Here is a 16,399-nt window from a genome sequence, read left to right as displayed (position 1 = left end):
GACCTTGATGGGAATGTTGTCAATAGTGAAGGAAGTGTACTGTTCACCGAGGTCCCCCAGCGTGGAGGGTGCTCCTATGAGGAGGAGTTCGGTTTTTTCGCTATTGAGGCATAGCCAGTTATCTGCCATCCATGATTGGATAGTGGAGTAGATGGTGGTAAGGGTTTTAGTATCCGCCAGGTAGTCGCCTGTGAGTGGGATGAGGACCTGGGTGTCATCCGCATAGTTTGTATACGAGATGCCCAGGGAGTCAAGGATGCTGAACAGTGGCCTCGTGAAGAGGTTGTAGAGCGTGGGCGCGATACATGAGCCCTGAGGCACACCGCAGGTGATGTGGCTGGGTGTGGCACAGGCTGAGTCAGAGAAGACTTTCATGGCCCTTTCTTGGAGGAAGGAGGTAATCCATCCGCAAGCTTTGGGGGAAAAGTTAGCTTGGGTAGCTAGATGGTGACACAAGGTGTTGTGGTCCACCAGGTCAAAGGCGGCGGATAGATCCAGGAGCAGAAGGAGAGCAGGTTTCCCTGCGTCTCTTAGATCGTCCATTTGGTTCTTTAGGTCCAGGAGAGCCGTTTCGGTACTGTGTCGTGGGCGGAAGCCAGATTGCCGCAGGCCGAGGAGACGGTTATCTTCAAGGAACTTTTGGACTTGCAGGTAAGCTGCTTTGTCCAGGATTTTCAGCAGGAAGGGTACAGTGGTGATAGGTCGATAATTCCCCGGGATCGTTGGGTCCAGCGAGGGTTTTTTGAGGAGTGGGCGTACCCAGGCCTCCTTAAGTCCAGTTGGAACGTGGCCAGACTGGAAGGATGAATTAATGAATGCTGTGAGGAATGGAGCTAGGATCTGTGCTGAGTCTTTAATGAGACTAGCTGGGCAAGCATCTCCCTTACAGTTGGAGGGTTTGATGGACTTGAGCAAGGCAATGACCTCGTGCTCAGTAATATCTTTGAAGTCAAAAGATGGAGAGGGATTAGTGGTGGAGGGCGTGGTGGGTTGACTATGCAGGTTAGCTATGAGGCGGGAAAGGGCTTTTTGGTGGCCACGAATTTTAGTTTGGAGAGTGTTGAGCTTGTCTAGCATTGCGGATTGAATGCTGTTGCACCAGTTGTCATCTTTGATGAGAGCAGGAGGAGGGGAGGATGGTTTTTCCAGTTCCCTGAATATGGTGAAGATTTCCTTTGACCCCGATTTGGCGTCATAGATCCTAGCGTTGAAGGAAGCAGCTTTAGCTAGGGTGATGTTAGTTTTGTAGGATTTGGAGATGGCTTTGAAGGCATTTTTGGTGGTTTCTGATGGGTTAGCTTTCCAGGTGGAGAGGGCAGTCCTCTTTTGCGCACGTTGTTCAAGGAGTTCTTTGGAGAACCATGAGTTAGCGTGTTTGGTTTTCTTGGCTTTTTTGAGGGTCAGTGGCGCAACGGCGTCAACTGCTTGGGTGATGACTTCTTTGAATGTGTTGGCTAGGGTTTCTGGGTTGTTGGAGAATGGGGCCTGCAAGGCCGGGTTGCGGAGGTAGGGTGCTAAATTCTCGACTGTGAGCTGGCGGGAGCTCCTGGCGAGAGTAGCTGGGCAGGGGGTGGGAGGTGAGTTGGTCTCTTTTTTGGTGCGAAGGTTGAATTGGATGTAATGGTGGTCAGACCATGGGATGGGCGTGTTTTCCGTGACAAGTAGTGAGCAGCTATGTTGACTGATCCAGTCGAGGGTGCGCCCTTTGATGTGGGTGGAGTCAGAGACAGATTGTGCAAAGCCCAGGGTGGATAGGGCGTTCTTGAGGGTTTTGGCATGGGGGTCCTTAGGGTCATTAAGCCCCAGGTTGAGGTCGCCCAAGAGTATGACCTGGGAGGTCTTTTTGATGTTGTTGGACAGTGCGAAGATGAGGGTGTCATGGAAGTCAGTGCAAGGACCCGGAGGTCTGTAGACAATGTGCACAGTTATGGTGCAGTTAGGAGAAACATTAATTTTGAGTGGGAGGTAGTCACTATTGTGGTCAAGTTGCCCTGCCATTTCCCTTATAGCAAAGGTTTCCCTGGCGATGAGGGCCACGCCACCACCTCTCTGAAAGGTGCGGTCCTTCCTGAATATGGAGTACCCCGACGGAATAGCCAGAGATAGTGCCGGGCCTGAACTTTCGTTTAGCCAGGTTTCAGTGAGGAATAGGAGGTCAAGATTGTCCTTAATGATCAGGTCGTTGATGTCGAGGGCGTGGGCAGGTACGGAGCGAGCGTTGAGCAGGGCGCAACTAAGGGTGTGGACCGTTGGAGGTGTGATGGACGTGGGTGGTCTGGGGGGGGTAGTGGGTGGGTCAGGGATAGGGGGTAGTATGTTTTTGGGCTTGGTCGTGGTGTCAGCACTAGGCATAGCAGGTAATGCAGATACAGCGTTGGGCATAAGGGCAGTAGTATCAACAGTATCAACATTTGGCATGGGGGCATCACTAGGCATAACAGGCAATGCAGAGACAACATTGGGCATAAGGGCAGTAGTATCAACAGTATCAACAATAGGCATGAGGGCATCACTAGGCATAACTGGCGGTACATAATCCACATGAGGTATAAGTGCAGCAGAGACAGTAGTAGCCACATTAGGCTTGTAGGCATCACTTGGCCTGGGCGTGGATGGTAGTTCCGCGTCAGTGTTAGTAATGGGCATTTTGATTTGGGCGTCTGATGAAATTGGGCGGAGATGAGGTGCAATGGCTTCAGTGTAAAATGGTGCCATGGCGCAGGCAGGCCTGTGGGGCATAAGAGTGTCATCCGGGTAAATCGAGTTAGAGTTGTGCCTGCGTGACGGCGGCAAACATCTGAGACCTACCTTTAGGTTACGGTCTATTATATTCGGGGTGTAAGTGATAGTGGGGCGGGTGCGCGACCGGAGTCGTGCGTTTCTGAAGCTGCACGGCACTTGCTCATGTCATGCCTGCAAGGATGGTAGTAGAAAGGGCAAGATGATGAAAGTGGGTAACACACATGGATGGCAGCCAAATATGCTGAAAAAGGGACTTATGTTAGTGGATGTTTGCCTCTTTTGCTAGCCATGATAATTCCACCCAAGATGTTTCTGCGCTTTGCGTAAAATAGCGCAGGTGTTGCTCTATCCCTTGATTGACTCTGTTTGGCCATCCGTTTCTGGATGGTAGCTAGTTGCTAATCGCTTGTCTGTGCCTAAAAGTTTACAAAAGGCATGCCAAAAACTGTACGTTCACTGGGTTCATGATCTGGGTTCACGATCTGTTATCCAACGGCTAGGTATCCTGTGAAAGTGCACTATATGCTGGAGGAATAAATCCACCAACTCCCCTGTTGATGGCACTTCTTTGCAAGGGATAAAGTGTGCCAATTTTGTATAAGAGGGTCCACCACTACTAGCAATGACGTGAACCCATTGATGGGAGACAATTCAACGATGAGGTCCATGGATACTGTATGTCATGGTGCTGGAGGTGTGGGTAGGGGCACTAACAGGCCAGCTGGCTCCTGGGGTGCTGATTTGCTGCAGGCACAGGTTTCGCAGTCCGTCACGTACTGTTGCATGTTCTGATTTACTTGTAACCACCAAAGGTGGCATCTAACCATTGCCCGGGTTTTGCTAATACTGGGGTATCCTGCTAAGGGTGAATTGTGACACGATCGTAGTGCCTGGTTCCTAAGGGTCTGAGGTTGGCAAGTACAGGGCCTGCCCTTGAAACGGCAGTCCATCTTTGAATGTCAGTTGCAAAGCCGAGTTGATCCCGCGTTTTAGCTCCTGTATGGGCATAATGTGGTCTACTTGGTCAAAGAGGTCATGTACAGCCGTGGTCGTCCCAATAATCTGCGAGGATGAAATGATTTGCCTGGGTTTGTTGAGACGCAGAGCGTCTGTTGGTTCCAGACCCCGGGAAGGGAAGTCTGCCTTTCTATTGTCAGTCCCTGCTTGGTAAGTGATTGTGAAGTCAAAGTCTGCAAAGTAGAGGGCCGACCGCAACTGTTAAGGTCTCATGGTTTTTGCCGTCTATATAAATTGTACATTGCTGTGGTCTGTCAGGACTGTCACAGTGTGTCGGGCCCCAAGAAAATAGTGCTGCTATTCATCAAAGGATGCCTTAATGACCAGCAGCTTGCAGTCAGCTACTGTGTAATTGGTCTCGGCCGGGAGCAATTTCTACGAATAAACAGCATCCAGGAGCAGGAACTCTATGTGGGGTTCTCGATGGGATAGAACAGTTCCTAACTCATGGCTAGAAGCATCAGGCTCCACCAGAAAAGGTAAAGCTGGATCAGGATTGCGCAAGATAGGAGCATCAGAAAAGGCTGCCTTTAGCGACAATAAGCTGGTTTCTACCCCATGTCCAAGACAAAAGGTCTACCCTTTTTGAGTAACGTGGTTATGGGCGCAATCAACTTGGAAAATCCTTTGATGAAGAGTCGATAGAAGTTCTCAAACCCTAAGAAGGATTGCACTTCTTTTACAGAGTAGGAGATGGCCAATCCAAGATAACCTTAACCTTCATGGTGTCCATTTTCACTCTGGTTGGTGAGAGGATGAACCCCAAAATCTCTATGGTGGTACAGTGAAATTCACACTTTTCTAGTTTTGCATAAATATTATGTTCCAGAAGCTGCTGCAATACTGCCCGGACATGTTGCTGGTGCTCCTGCATGTTTCACGTGTAGATGTGGATCCCATTGATACAGACAACTGCAAAGACATCCATAAGGTCTTGCAGGACCTCATCTAGGAAGAACTGGAAGACGGCAGGTGCCTTACAGAAGCCGGTGGCATGACCTGATATTCAAACAGTCCAAACTTCGTTTGAAGGCCATTTTTCACACATCCCCCTCGCACACCTGCACCAAATGGAAGGCACCTCATAGGGCTAGTTTGGTATATACCGACTAGTCTCGCACTTGGTATCAGACCAATTTCAGAGGTAAGGGATAGCGATTCTTTATCGTGATGCTGTTAACCACATGATAGTCAATACAGATCCATAGGTCACCTGTTTTCTTGGGCACGAAGAACAGTAGTGAAGATACTGGCTAATTAGAATGCCTTATGAAGCCATTCTGGAGGTTGGTCTCAATATACCTCTTGAGGTACCTTTTCTGCTTTTCTTAAGGCATAGCTGCAACTGCAGCACAAGGCTGCACCAGACTCCAAGTCCATTTGACAACCAAATGGCTGATTTGGTGGCACTTGGCATAGGCTATATCTACCAAGTTCCCAGTGGCTCCCGTATCCACTTACAGTGACACCGGGATGAGGCGCCGAACTGAATAATAACTGGCCAGCTATAGTTACGTGGGTGCTCACCACTTGCATGATTTTGGCTAGCCCCAGCTGTGGGGTCTCATAACTTTTTTTTATTGTGTTTTTGGTATACATTATATACCTTACATAAAAACAACAAAGAATCTCAATACATTAATACCTAATATAAAATCTATATGATAAATTACTTATATTACATCAGATGCACATCAAATTGGTAAAACAAAATCTAACATTTAATTTCCTTGTCTCACTACAATTTGGAATTCCTTAAAAATGACAATTAAAAATCTCACTGGGGCAAGTCATAGGGACAATTGTGAACCATCCATAAGTCTTTTCCACAGATTAAAAGTAATTACAGCCAAGGTTGGATGCACAAACAGACCGAAAAAATGTAGTCTAGGGATAACCAAAAAAGACATTCCATAATCAAATGTTATAAAGTCTCTGTAGCATCAGCTCTTTTTTCCAATTTTCAATCTGGGGACAATTACCTCAAAAGTTGGTAAACAATTAAGTCGAAACCTCATGTACAATGATCTAAACATCTGCGAAGGAAATAGTCTCATATATTGATTTCATTTCCAATGAGGTAGAATGCCAAAAGGACATATGTTTATTGTATACTATTGTAGTAGTCATTTATACAGCGCCTTTCCCCATTGGTATGTCCTCAGAGTGCTTTGTGGCAGTAACATCTTTCGGGAACTGAGGTCCAGGTATGGGAAAGTTCTCAGAGGAGGTTTAAGATGCGTGTGTGCATTTGGCCAAGATGAGGATTTAGGAGGGCTGGTTAGGCCCCAGTAGGCAACCCAAGAGGTGATGCATGTGGACCGGTGCTGAGGGAGGTCACAACAGTGCGCTAGTGCCAGAGTCTCGATATGTACCTAGCCAGACCAAATTTGTCATAGTCGCAGTTGAATTCTAAAGTGCGTGGATGAATAGCTGTGCCTGCGGCAGATGTCCACCAAAGTGGTGCGTTTATATTTACCTTAAGCTCAGATGGAGCGTATCTTTTATGTTGCTGTTTCATCCGATCTTCTGTGGGGAAGAAAAAAGCCAGCTGCCTTCATGGACTTTTCTAGGTACTGTGGACAGACTACCCTCAAGTCTACCAAGTGCAATAGACTGGCTGTCTCAGAACATCATCTAGGTGAGACAGACAGGCTACCATAGAAACTAGGATAATGGGATTCTATAAGCACAACAGACAGGTTACTTTTATAATTTTACTACATATCTTCCAAGTTCTATAAACGCTAATCAAAGTAGTCTACTAAGTGCGATATCAGGGATACCTGCATATACCTACTGTGCATTGCAATGGCTAACCTAAGCAGATATAAGTGCACCGGAGAGTTACCAACATATATCTTTGCGCGTAATGGGCGGGCTAAACATTATAAGGCGTACATGCTCTAAGTGTAATTTATGTGTTTACCTGCATGTGCTTTTTTCTAGTTGCAATGCTAGGCAACCTGTATATCTATGTACAACCCCATGGCTGTCCTTACAATTATTGTAAGAGTAAAAGCAGGCTAATTTCAAGAAACTCTTGGGTCCAGTACCAAGGCCCCGGAGCAGTGGCAAGCTATCCTGACAGACCTTTAAGCAGAGAAGTGGCAATCCTAATACATCTTCTTGGTGCATTTAACAGTCTGTCCTCAAAGGACTTCAGGTGCATTGGGTCGCTTCTTCCTATGATTTTCAGAGTGCTGAGGATAACATCATAAAACATCTGCATAAATGGATAGGCTAGCGAGAGAGTGCTACACCATTCCTACCCCTGCTAAAATCCATTGAGTGCATCAAATTTTCTACCCCCAAAAGTTCATCTAAGTGCATCACATTCCCTCCCCACTAATCCATCTTAGTGCATCACCTTTCCTACCACTAAAATCCATCCAGGTGCTACATATTTCCTAACCCTAACAATCCATCTAACTGCATCATGATTCCTACCCCAAAAAATCTATCTAACTGCGTCACAAATCGTACTGCCAGAAATTCAACTTGGTGCACCACATTTCCTATCCCCAACAATCCATCTAATCGAACATTCAGAGCACTTTTTGGCAATCCCTTTAGATATTTGACATGAGAAGGGCTACCAATAGGGGTTGTCTAGGTGTGCAGCCGAGGCAGGTATAAGGATCGGACCCCTTTGTATATTTCACATCCTGATTGGTTATCCTGAAACATTTCATTGGTAATGTGTAAGCTACAATCAGACTGTCAGGTGTTGTATATCGGTAGCATGAGCGCACAGGTTAGAGTGAAAGCAGATTGGGTGCTGATGTGCGTTTGTGTGCAAAGAGCGATATGGGGGTTGAGTTAGCAGGGCACCTTGTGTATGAGAATTTGTCAGTGATTGATGTGTGTAAGTGGGCCGCCGCGACAACAGCTGGCATCCGCTGCAAACATGACTTGTTGGTGTTTCGATGAGAGTGAGGGTGGTGCATGTGAACAAGGCTATGGTGAAGAAAAATGAGGTGGGGAAGAGGATTTCAGGTTATAGTAGGGAATAGCCAAGTTTTGAGGGCCTTTCTGAATGAGAGGTGGTTATCAATGTGGCAAATGTGGACAGGAAGCGAGTTCCAGATGGCAGAGGTTTGGATGGAGAAATAGGATCCTCCCATTCTGATGGAGTTGTAATGGGGATAACGAGGAGAGGAGCAGAGCCAGATCTGAGGTTCCTGGTGGGTTGATAGCATATGAGTTTATCCTGGAGGAATTTGGGTTCGGTGTTGTGGAGGCCACAGTGAGTGATGCACGTGGCTTTAAAGGTAGTCCATCAACCGATAGGATGTGGCCAGGGGATTGGTTGGGGAAGGAGAACGGTTAGGAAGAGGTGGCTGGTTGCAATCCAGTGGTCGATAACAGAAAGGCAGGAGGAGTGGGCCGGGTGGGCGGAGGCTGGTGATTTTGGGATCTTGAGGATGATCTGGGTGTTTTATTCATAGTTGTAACAGATGACGTTATGAGATTGGATGAGTGCAGGGAGAGGCCTAAGGTAGATATGGAAGAGGAGGAGACAGAGGGCTCCCTGGGGGACCACTTTTGACACTGGGTGAGAGAGGGAGGAGAAAGGGGGAGGAGCATGATTTGCGAGTGACTCGAGGCAAAGGAGGAGATACATGTTAGAGCAGAGTCCTTGATTCTTAAGGAGTGTAGTCTGTCTGTGAGTATAGTGTGGTCAATGGTATCAAAGGTGGCAGATAGGTCGAGAAGGATGAGCGCTGCACATCCTTGCCCGTCTGCTGTTCTTTTTAATTCATCCCAAACTGACACAAGGGAGGATGCAGTTCTTTGGAAGGGTCTGACGCCTGTTTGGGCTGGTTCAATAAGGTTGTTGGATTCTGTGAAGATGCAGAGCTATTTACATGCTGTGCAGTCCAGGAGTTTGGCAATAAAGCAGTGTTGGAAATGGGGTGGTAGTTCTGGCGAATAAGTGGGTCGAGCAAGAGTTCATTGAGGAGAGTTTTGATATGAGAGGTTTTGAAGGCTTTTGGGAAGATTCCTGAGGAGAGGGACTGGTTAAGTATTGACCATGCAATGCTGCCTTGTTGTTAGGAAGTTCTTGAGGAGAGCGGAGGAGAACAGGGGATAGGGTCTCTCAGGGAGCCTGACGGATGGCTTTGCGCTAAGAGTGTGAAGAACTCATGGGGGAGAAAGATGAGAAGACTGGCATAGAGAGGGAGGTGTGTCTGGGGTTGGGTGGAGAGCGGGGATGGTTGGGGTCATCTGTGATATTTTAAAAAGGATGGCAAAGTGTCTATCAATAGTGATATTGTGAAAGTGCTCGGACAGGGCATCGCATAGCGATGGGAGTTGGGGGAAGGGGTTGAGCAACCTGGCATCTTGAATTCTGTGTTGATTATGTGCGGTTCCTTGCTTGGATTGCAAGAGTTCAGGATTCGGTTCCCGTAGAATTTTTTTTGGCTTTCCTTATTTCTGACCCATCGGCCCTTGTCAGTTTTGCAAGAAAGGATTTGTTTTGAGGAATGGGGTTGCTAGGTACATTTTGTTGCAGTGAGGGGGATGAGGGCTCTGGAGAGCCAGTGATGGAAGGGTTCAATGGGGGAAGGACCTTTCTGGAGTGTGAGTGCTGGGAGTCAGTTGAAGATGGAATTTGCTAGATCCAGGTTAATGGTGACTTTTTTTCAGAGGCAGGTGTGGGAGGGAGTAGCTGGAGAGGGCCAGCTGGTAAGTCAGAAGAGGGGGAAGGGTAGGTCAGGAGTGAGAAGACGATTGCGGAGTGATCTATCCAGATTAGGGGACGGCAGAGGAGGGTGGATATAACGTTTGTGGCACTGAATACTGCATCGGAGGGTGTGGCCTGCGGTGTGGGTGGGGAGGGATATGAGTTGAGTCAAGTGTAGGACTTCTAGGTTATCCAAGAGAGAGCAGGTCATGTGGTTTGAGGGAGTGTGAAACCAGATGTTGAAGTCTCCTAGTATGGTGAAAGAAGGATTCTGATTTAAGGTGGCGGATAGTGTGTCACTCAGGGAGTCTTCAAAATTCCTGTTGTAGCCAGGGGGTCGGCGAAATTCCTGTTGTAGCCAGGGGGTCTGTATAGGAGTGGAAAGTTGTGGGAGATAGCATGGGAGAGTTGGAATTTTACAAGCAATGACTCACAATTAGTGCTGCAGGCTAAGATGTCCTTAGGTAGGACTGGGATCTCGTGTTTGTGTAGGATGGCCAGCTCTCCTCCTCTTCTGGGTCTGTCCCGAACAATAAGGTTGCACCCAGGGGAGAAGGCCTTGTGTACAATAGGTTTGTAATTGTCTCCAAGCCAGGTCTCAGTGATCAAGAGGATGTCCAGGTTTTCATCTGAGAAAGGTCAAAGATGTTAAATGTGTTTTTGGAGACAGACCTGGAGTTGATGATTATGCAAGAGAGCAGGTTGGATTTCTGTGGGGAAGAGGGAAGTGTGTTACGGGTAAGAGCAGGGGTCGGTGTGTGTGTTGTCGGAGAAGAATGTGGAGTAGGAGGACCTGACCCGGCTAGGGTTGCATGGTGTGTTGTTGTAGGACAGGGGTGTGTGAGGAGAGGGGCAGTGGCAGAGGAAAGGATGGGATGTTCAGAGTAGGGCATGGGAGCGGTAGGTGGGCAAATGTGGTTTAGGGGTTTTGGGGGAGAGGGGAATAGAGCTAGGACATGGTTGGGTTGGGATATGTGCGTGGGATAGAGAGGGGGCAAGGATTAGGATCTAGGAGGGAGCAGGGGAGAAGAGAGGTGGTGGGGCTCCTGAGGTGGCTGAGACCATAGCCCCTTTGTGGTGTTTGCACAGCCAGAGGCGTGTGGGTGAGAGTAAGGGGGCTATTGAGATTGGTGTCTTGGCCCGGGCAGCCCTTGCTGCACTTGTTGATGGGAAGTGTAAGTTGGCGGGGTGAGGGGGAGATTGTGAGGGAGATGTGGGAAGAGGGAGAAGTGCAAAAATGGTTGGGTGTGTGTATGGGGGAGTGGGGTCAGAGGAGCTGGGAGGGAGGCTGAAGGGGTCGATATTTTAATTTCTAGCTCCCCAGCGTGCAGCTCTGATTTGGGAGGAGCAAGATCTGCATCGAGGTTGGAAGGGTGGGTAGTGGGGGTGGATGGTTTGGGGGTAGGGGAGCATTTAACTAGGTGTGGTGAAGAGGGTAGAAGGGGCTTCATATATGGTTGCAGGGAGAGGGGTGGGCTGGTCGAGGAAGAGGGGAGAGGTTGGCTGGGTAGGTAATTAAAGACATTTCTGGAGCGACAGCATGCCGCTCTGATCTGGGCCGTGTGCAGCATGGTGTCTAGAGTTGGGAAAGATACACCTAGATTCAAAATTCATAGTAGTGGGAAATGCACCTAGATTTAAAACACACAGCAGTGGGAAGATGCATCTAGATTTAAAACTCAGAGTAGTAGGAAATATGCATTTGGATTCAGAGCAGACAGCAGTGGGAGAATGCATCCAGATTCAAAAGACACAGCAGTGGGAAAATGCACCTAGATATAAAATACACAGCAGTGGGAAAAAACACCTAGATTTAAAATTCCCAGCAGTGTTCAAATGCACCTAAATTTAAACTCACAGTAATGGGTAGATGCACGTAGAATTAAAATTCACAGTAGTGAGAAAATGCACCTAGATTTAAAATACACAGCAGTGGGAAAATGCAGCTACATTTAAAATGCACAGCAGTGGGAAAAAGCACCTAGATTTAAAATCTACCGTAGTGGCAAAATGCACTTAGATGTAAAGCTAACCTAGATTTAAAACTCACAGTAGTGGGACAATGCACTTAGAATTTAAAAGTCACACTAGTGGGCAACTGCACCTAGATGTAAAACTCTCAATAGTGGGCAAACACACCTAGATTTAAAATACACAACAGTGGGAAAATGCACCTGATTAAAAACTCACTTAGATCCAACAGTGTAAATAAAAACATCTTAGATGCAAACTTTGGCAGTGCAATGAAATATCAGTTAAACAATTAGGCTAGATGCAAGTAGGTATAAGATATTTGGTAATAAGAGTGGTTGGGTTTTACTGGAGTGCAGAAATGGCAGAAATGGCTGTACTCCCCGCCCATACCACACTTACCTTATCAGTCGCTGTAGGTTGTCTGTGCCAGGCATCCCAGCCGAACACAGGGTGGAACTACTTAGTAGGCAGCTGCCCTTTGCCTTGTGGCCCATAGCCATTGGCTGCCAGGGCAGGGTCTGCACTCGGAGTTTGACTTAAAAGTGCTACACAGACAAAACCATGCTCTGTGGGTGGGTAGGTGGGCTGTGGGTGGCGGGTTTGGGTCTGGGCTGGCTGGTGGGGCAAGAAGGGCGTAGAAGTTCCGTGGAGAGGGCACAGAGGAGAGGAAAATAAAATAAAATAAGGCCAAAAGTAAAACCGGAGGGCTGCAGGAGGCTCACCTGTGGATTTGCATGCAGACCGAACACTACGAAAGTGGGCCTGGGTTCCGTGCAGGCTGGAATACACCAGTTGGTGATTCTGGACCCATGTAGAAACAACATACTGACAAATCCGTGCTCTGTGGGCGGGGAGATGGGATGCGGGAGGCAGGATTCGATCTGGTCTGGGGTGGCTGGGAGGCAGGGACAGAAGGGGAGAGAAGTTATGTAGAGCAGGCAGGGAAGGGGGTAAAATTAAATAAAATAAGGTAAAAAGTAAAACTGGATGGCTGCAGGAGGCTCACCTGTGGATCTGCATGCAGACGGAACACTCAGAAAGTGGGCCTTAGGTCCGTGCAGACCAGAATACACCAGCTGGTGATTCCGGACCCATGTGGAAACAACCCACGGACCAATTCATGCTCTGTGGATGGGGAGGTGGGCTTCCGGAGGCAGGATTGGATCCGGGCTGGCTGGGAGGTGGGGAAAGAAGGGGAGAGAAGCTCCATGGAGGCAGGGAAGGAGGGGAACATTTAATTAAATAAGGCCAAAAGTTAAACCGGATGGCTGTAGGAGGCTTCCCTGTGGGTCTGCATGCAGACGGAATACTCAGAAAGTAATTTTAATCTAAGAAGGTCATCAACATCATTATCCTACCTTCTTATTCTCTTTTTCATGATCCAATTTGAGTCACAATAATGTAGCCTACATTTTTCAAAAATCCTTCACAACGTTGCCTGAAATGTTGCATGTATACATTAGAATTTGCTCTCCTTATATCGCCCATAGTATGACATAAGCTTGAACGTTCACTATTCATAACTTTGTTATATAACCCTATACGTTTGCTGACGGTTTATAGTGATAGCCTCAACATCCAAAGCATCGAATGCAAAAGCCTAAAAAAAAATGCATCGAAAAAATGCATTTTTTTCTTTTTTTTTAATGGGGGGGTCACCCTAACCCCCGTTTCTTTACCCCTTAAAACCCATTTTAATTTTTTTATAAAACCTTTACCTACAAAAAAATGTATTTTTTAGAGGCATTTATTTTCAATGCTTTTCTATTCTATGCTTTGTTTTCCAGGGAATCACTGGATACCTTTGCTGACATATAATGACCACCAAGATTAAATTGCCAACTTCAGTCTTATGACACTAATTGGAAGATATTTAGACAATCTTAAAATGTCTCTCCAAATATAACCCTCACGGGTTTCAAGATACTTCCTACTTGTAAAATATACTAGTTTCAACCATATTGTACCATTGCTGACACTTTAAGTCAATACAATTCTATTAGTGGTACCAACAAGTAAGCAAATCATTTATTCTTAATAGATTTTATACAAGAAATAGAAGCTCTTACTTTAGCTTTCATTCTTTCTTTTTGTCTCTTTGAACAAATGGTCTCATAACTCCTATCGCTCGGCAGCACAACCCCTACAACCATCAAGTGGGAGCATTTCTCCGACCTCGCCCTCTTGGTTTGATCGGACACGCTCGTGCAAAATGGTCTTGTTTGCCACAATACAGACATACATTCTCCTAACATCTTTTCTCTTTCTCCTACTCGGTCCGTGCCCATCGAACTGTCCCAATTTGCATTGGCTATGTATCAGTGCTCTTATCCACCACCCGTGCTTGTCGCTGATGGTCTAGCCCGGTCAGGAAGGGTTTTGCATCCTATTTTTTTAATCACTTCGATGCTCACTGTGGCAATGGTCCAGCCGCAAGGCCAGATCAATCATTGCAGAACACTCAGTAGTCTGAGGATCCATTTGGGCTATCAAGTCCTTCAACTCCTCATTTACCCCCTGCTAATCTTTTTTCCCTTGGCCAATCAGCCTCCACTATTGGGTGATTGAATTGGGTGACATATGTCACTAAGTCTTCACTGCCTTGTCGCAGAGTCCATAATTCCCTGTCCTTGACCATAGATGTGGCCTATCTATTGAATATCTTGCCAAATTCCTCTAAGAACAACTCCTAGTCATATAGGACCATGTCATCTTTCTGCACTTCTGCCCACACAGCTGCGTCCCCACTTAAGTAGGAAATAACAACCGCTGTTCTAGCCTGCGTCATGTGAAAGGCTGCTGGTTTCGATAGGAAATGTAACTGCCTCTGTGTGATGAATGTCAAATATTCCTGGGGGTCCCCTGAATACCTTGCTGGGGGAGGGAAGTCAATGAAACTGTCGTCTTGTGTGTGACTTTCACCTATACCGAGATGGGGTGGCGTCGTCGTGTGCGCCGGAAAGGGAGTAGCTTGTGTGGCTAGTCCCTGCACCTGAGTGGCCAAGGCAGCATACTCCTGCCGAGTGGAAACAAGCTCAGCCTGTAAATTCTGTTCAGCAGATCATGTTGTTTGGGTGCCTATTATACGTGGGCTTGCGCTTCTGTCACAAGCTTGAGCGCCACCGGAGGATCTAGAGCAGAGGCAGTTCAAACCACATGATTTTGGGGCCTGCACCTTAAGTGCACGCACAGGACACCGCAACCCTTTCAGGATAAGAGGGTTAGGGTCTCGTTGGTTGGATGGGTAAGGGGGAATGGGTAACTGGATAGAGGTTGAGGGTACAAACAATGGATGGGTAGAGTGAATTAGGGAAAGTACTGCTTCTTAGCCTTTGCACTTCACTCCTGTGGTGCTCAATGATTCACTTCGACAAGAACACCCTTTTTAGGGCACTCTCCAGATCCTGCTCTAGAGTACCTAGTGGTTTAACACATACATCACATGCTCACATCATGCACTGCAAGCCATCATCACATTAATATTCATGCAAGTAAAACATAAGTGCATTCGTCAGAGGCCCATTATTGCATTTACAATCATGCAAAACATAATGTCCGTGCATTAGTAGGTAATGAGGAGCAATGCACTTTGCTTTCTGTCCTAGTCCATGACACATAACCGCTCTCCCTTCAGACATTCCCGTGCTGTGTCGATGTATTTAGTTCTGAGTTGTACAAAATTAGCTATTATTACATAGCATGTAATGAGGCTCACAAATCTCTAACATCACATACACCTAACTAGATGTGCTTCTAGTGGCATCCACTTTTTATGTGTTACGCAGCTCTTAAACAGGTGTGGCCCCTTTGATGATGCTGCACTGTTGAGAGGCCGTGCCAGCTCATATGATATGTGAATTTGTTCGTTCCTTCCCAAGTCCCTAAGTATGTGCCGGCAACCGTTCCTGAACCCACTGTGACTTGGCTTATGGAGCAAGGGGCGGTGGTTGAGTCTTGTGGAGGTGTGGCCCCTCACACGTGCCCCAGGATCATGGAGCTCCATGGTTTGCTTCATCTTTGTTGCTGTCTCGAGCACAAGCACTGTGCCTGGGAATTGACGTCAATATAGTGACGTCTTCAAGATAGCTGCCAGTTTGTAGTTATTTATGCCGTCTATGCCTGGGGATTATAGTTCCTGTGCCTCCAGTTGCTGTAGAAGTGTGTTTCCTGCTTATGGGGCAGCACAGAAGTCTAATGGGCCAAAGGGTCGTTCGTGATGGGATACTATGTACCCCCCTGCAATGTTGGCACAACCAGTGCTGTATGACCACCCCTGGTTTGTTGGTTCTTGACACATATCATTTCTATTGCATACCCCCTTTCCTCTTCTCCTTGTGTGTTTTGAATTGGAACAATTTCATTTTGTCATTTTCCACCTTGACTTGCCGCCTCATTCTGGCCAAGGCTTCTGTAAACATTAGAATCAGGAGTTAGGCATTCCATGATTTGACCAATGCCCTCTTTTAAATGTTTAAACTGTCAGTCAAGTTGTGAACATTTTTCTCCACTCTTTGGACTGTGGGATTGTCTTTGGTCACACCTCTGTTCTTCACTAGAAAGGTCTTCGAGGAGAGTATTTTTGGTAACTGAGAAAACGGTTGCTATATGGTTTTCCTGGGCTCCACTCGCCCTGGTACTGGGATCTGTTATCCTGGAACCAATGAGAAGGGGGAGTGTAATAATCCTGATAATTGGTCATAGGTGGTGGTAATTGGCATATCTCCCTAGGAACATTCTGATTTGAATTTCCCTGTGAACCTCCTTCTGGGTTCTGATTATTTGTCTTAGAAGCAGGAACCGATTTATAGCCCAGGATATGTCTAGAACTTAAACCCAGCGGACTAATATAAGTCTCTGATTTTGCAAGATAGGTATTTTACCTGCCCTGTGGAGGACTAGTCGGCTGGCTTTGAACAGAGGGTCTTCTCTGTCGGTTATTATCTGTAACAGCAGAGGATTAGGTCTTTGGCTCCC

This window comes from Ambystoma mexicanum, chromosome 12 (genome assembly GCF_040938575.1).
Source record: "Ambystoma mexicanum isolate Mex_15411 chromosome 12, UKY_AmexF1_1, whole genome shotgun sequence".
In the NCBI taxonomy this organism is placed as follows: Eukaryota; Metazoa; Chordata; class Amphibia; order Caudata; family Ambystomatidae; genus Ambystoma; species Ambystoma mexicanum.
This window is presented reverse-complemented; position numbering follows the sequence as displayed.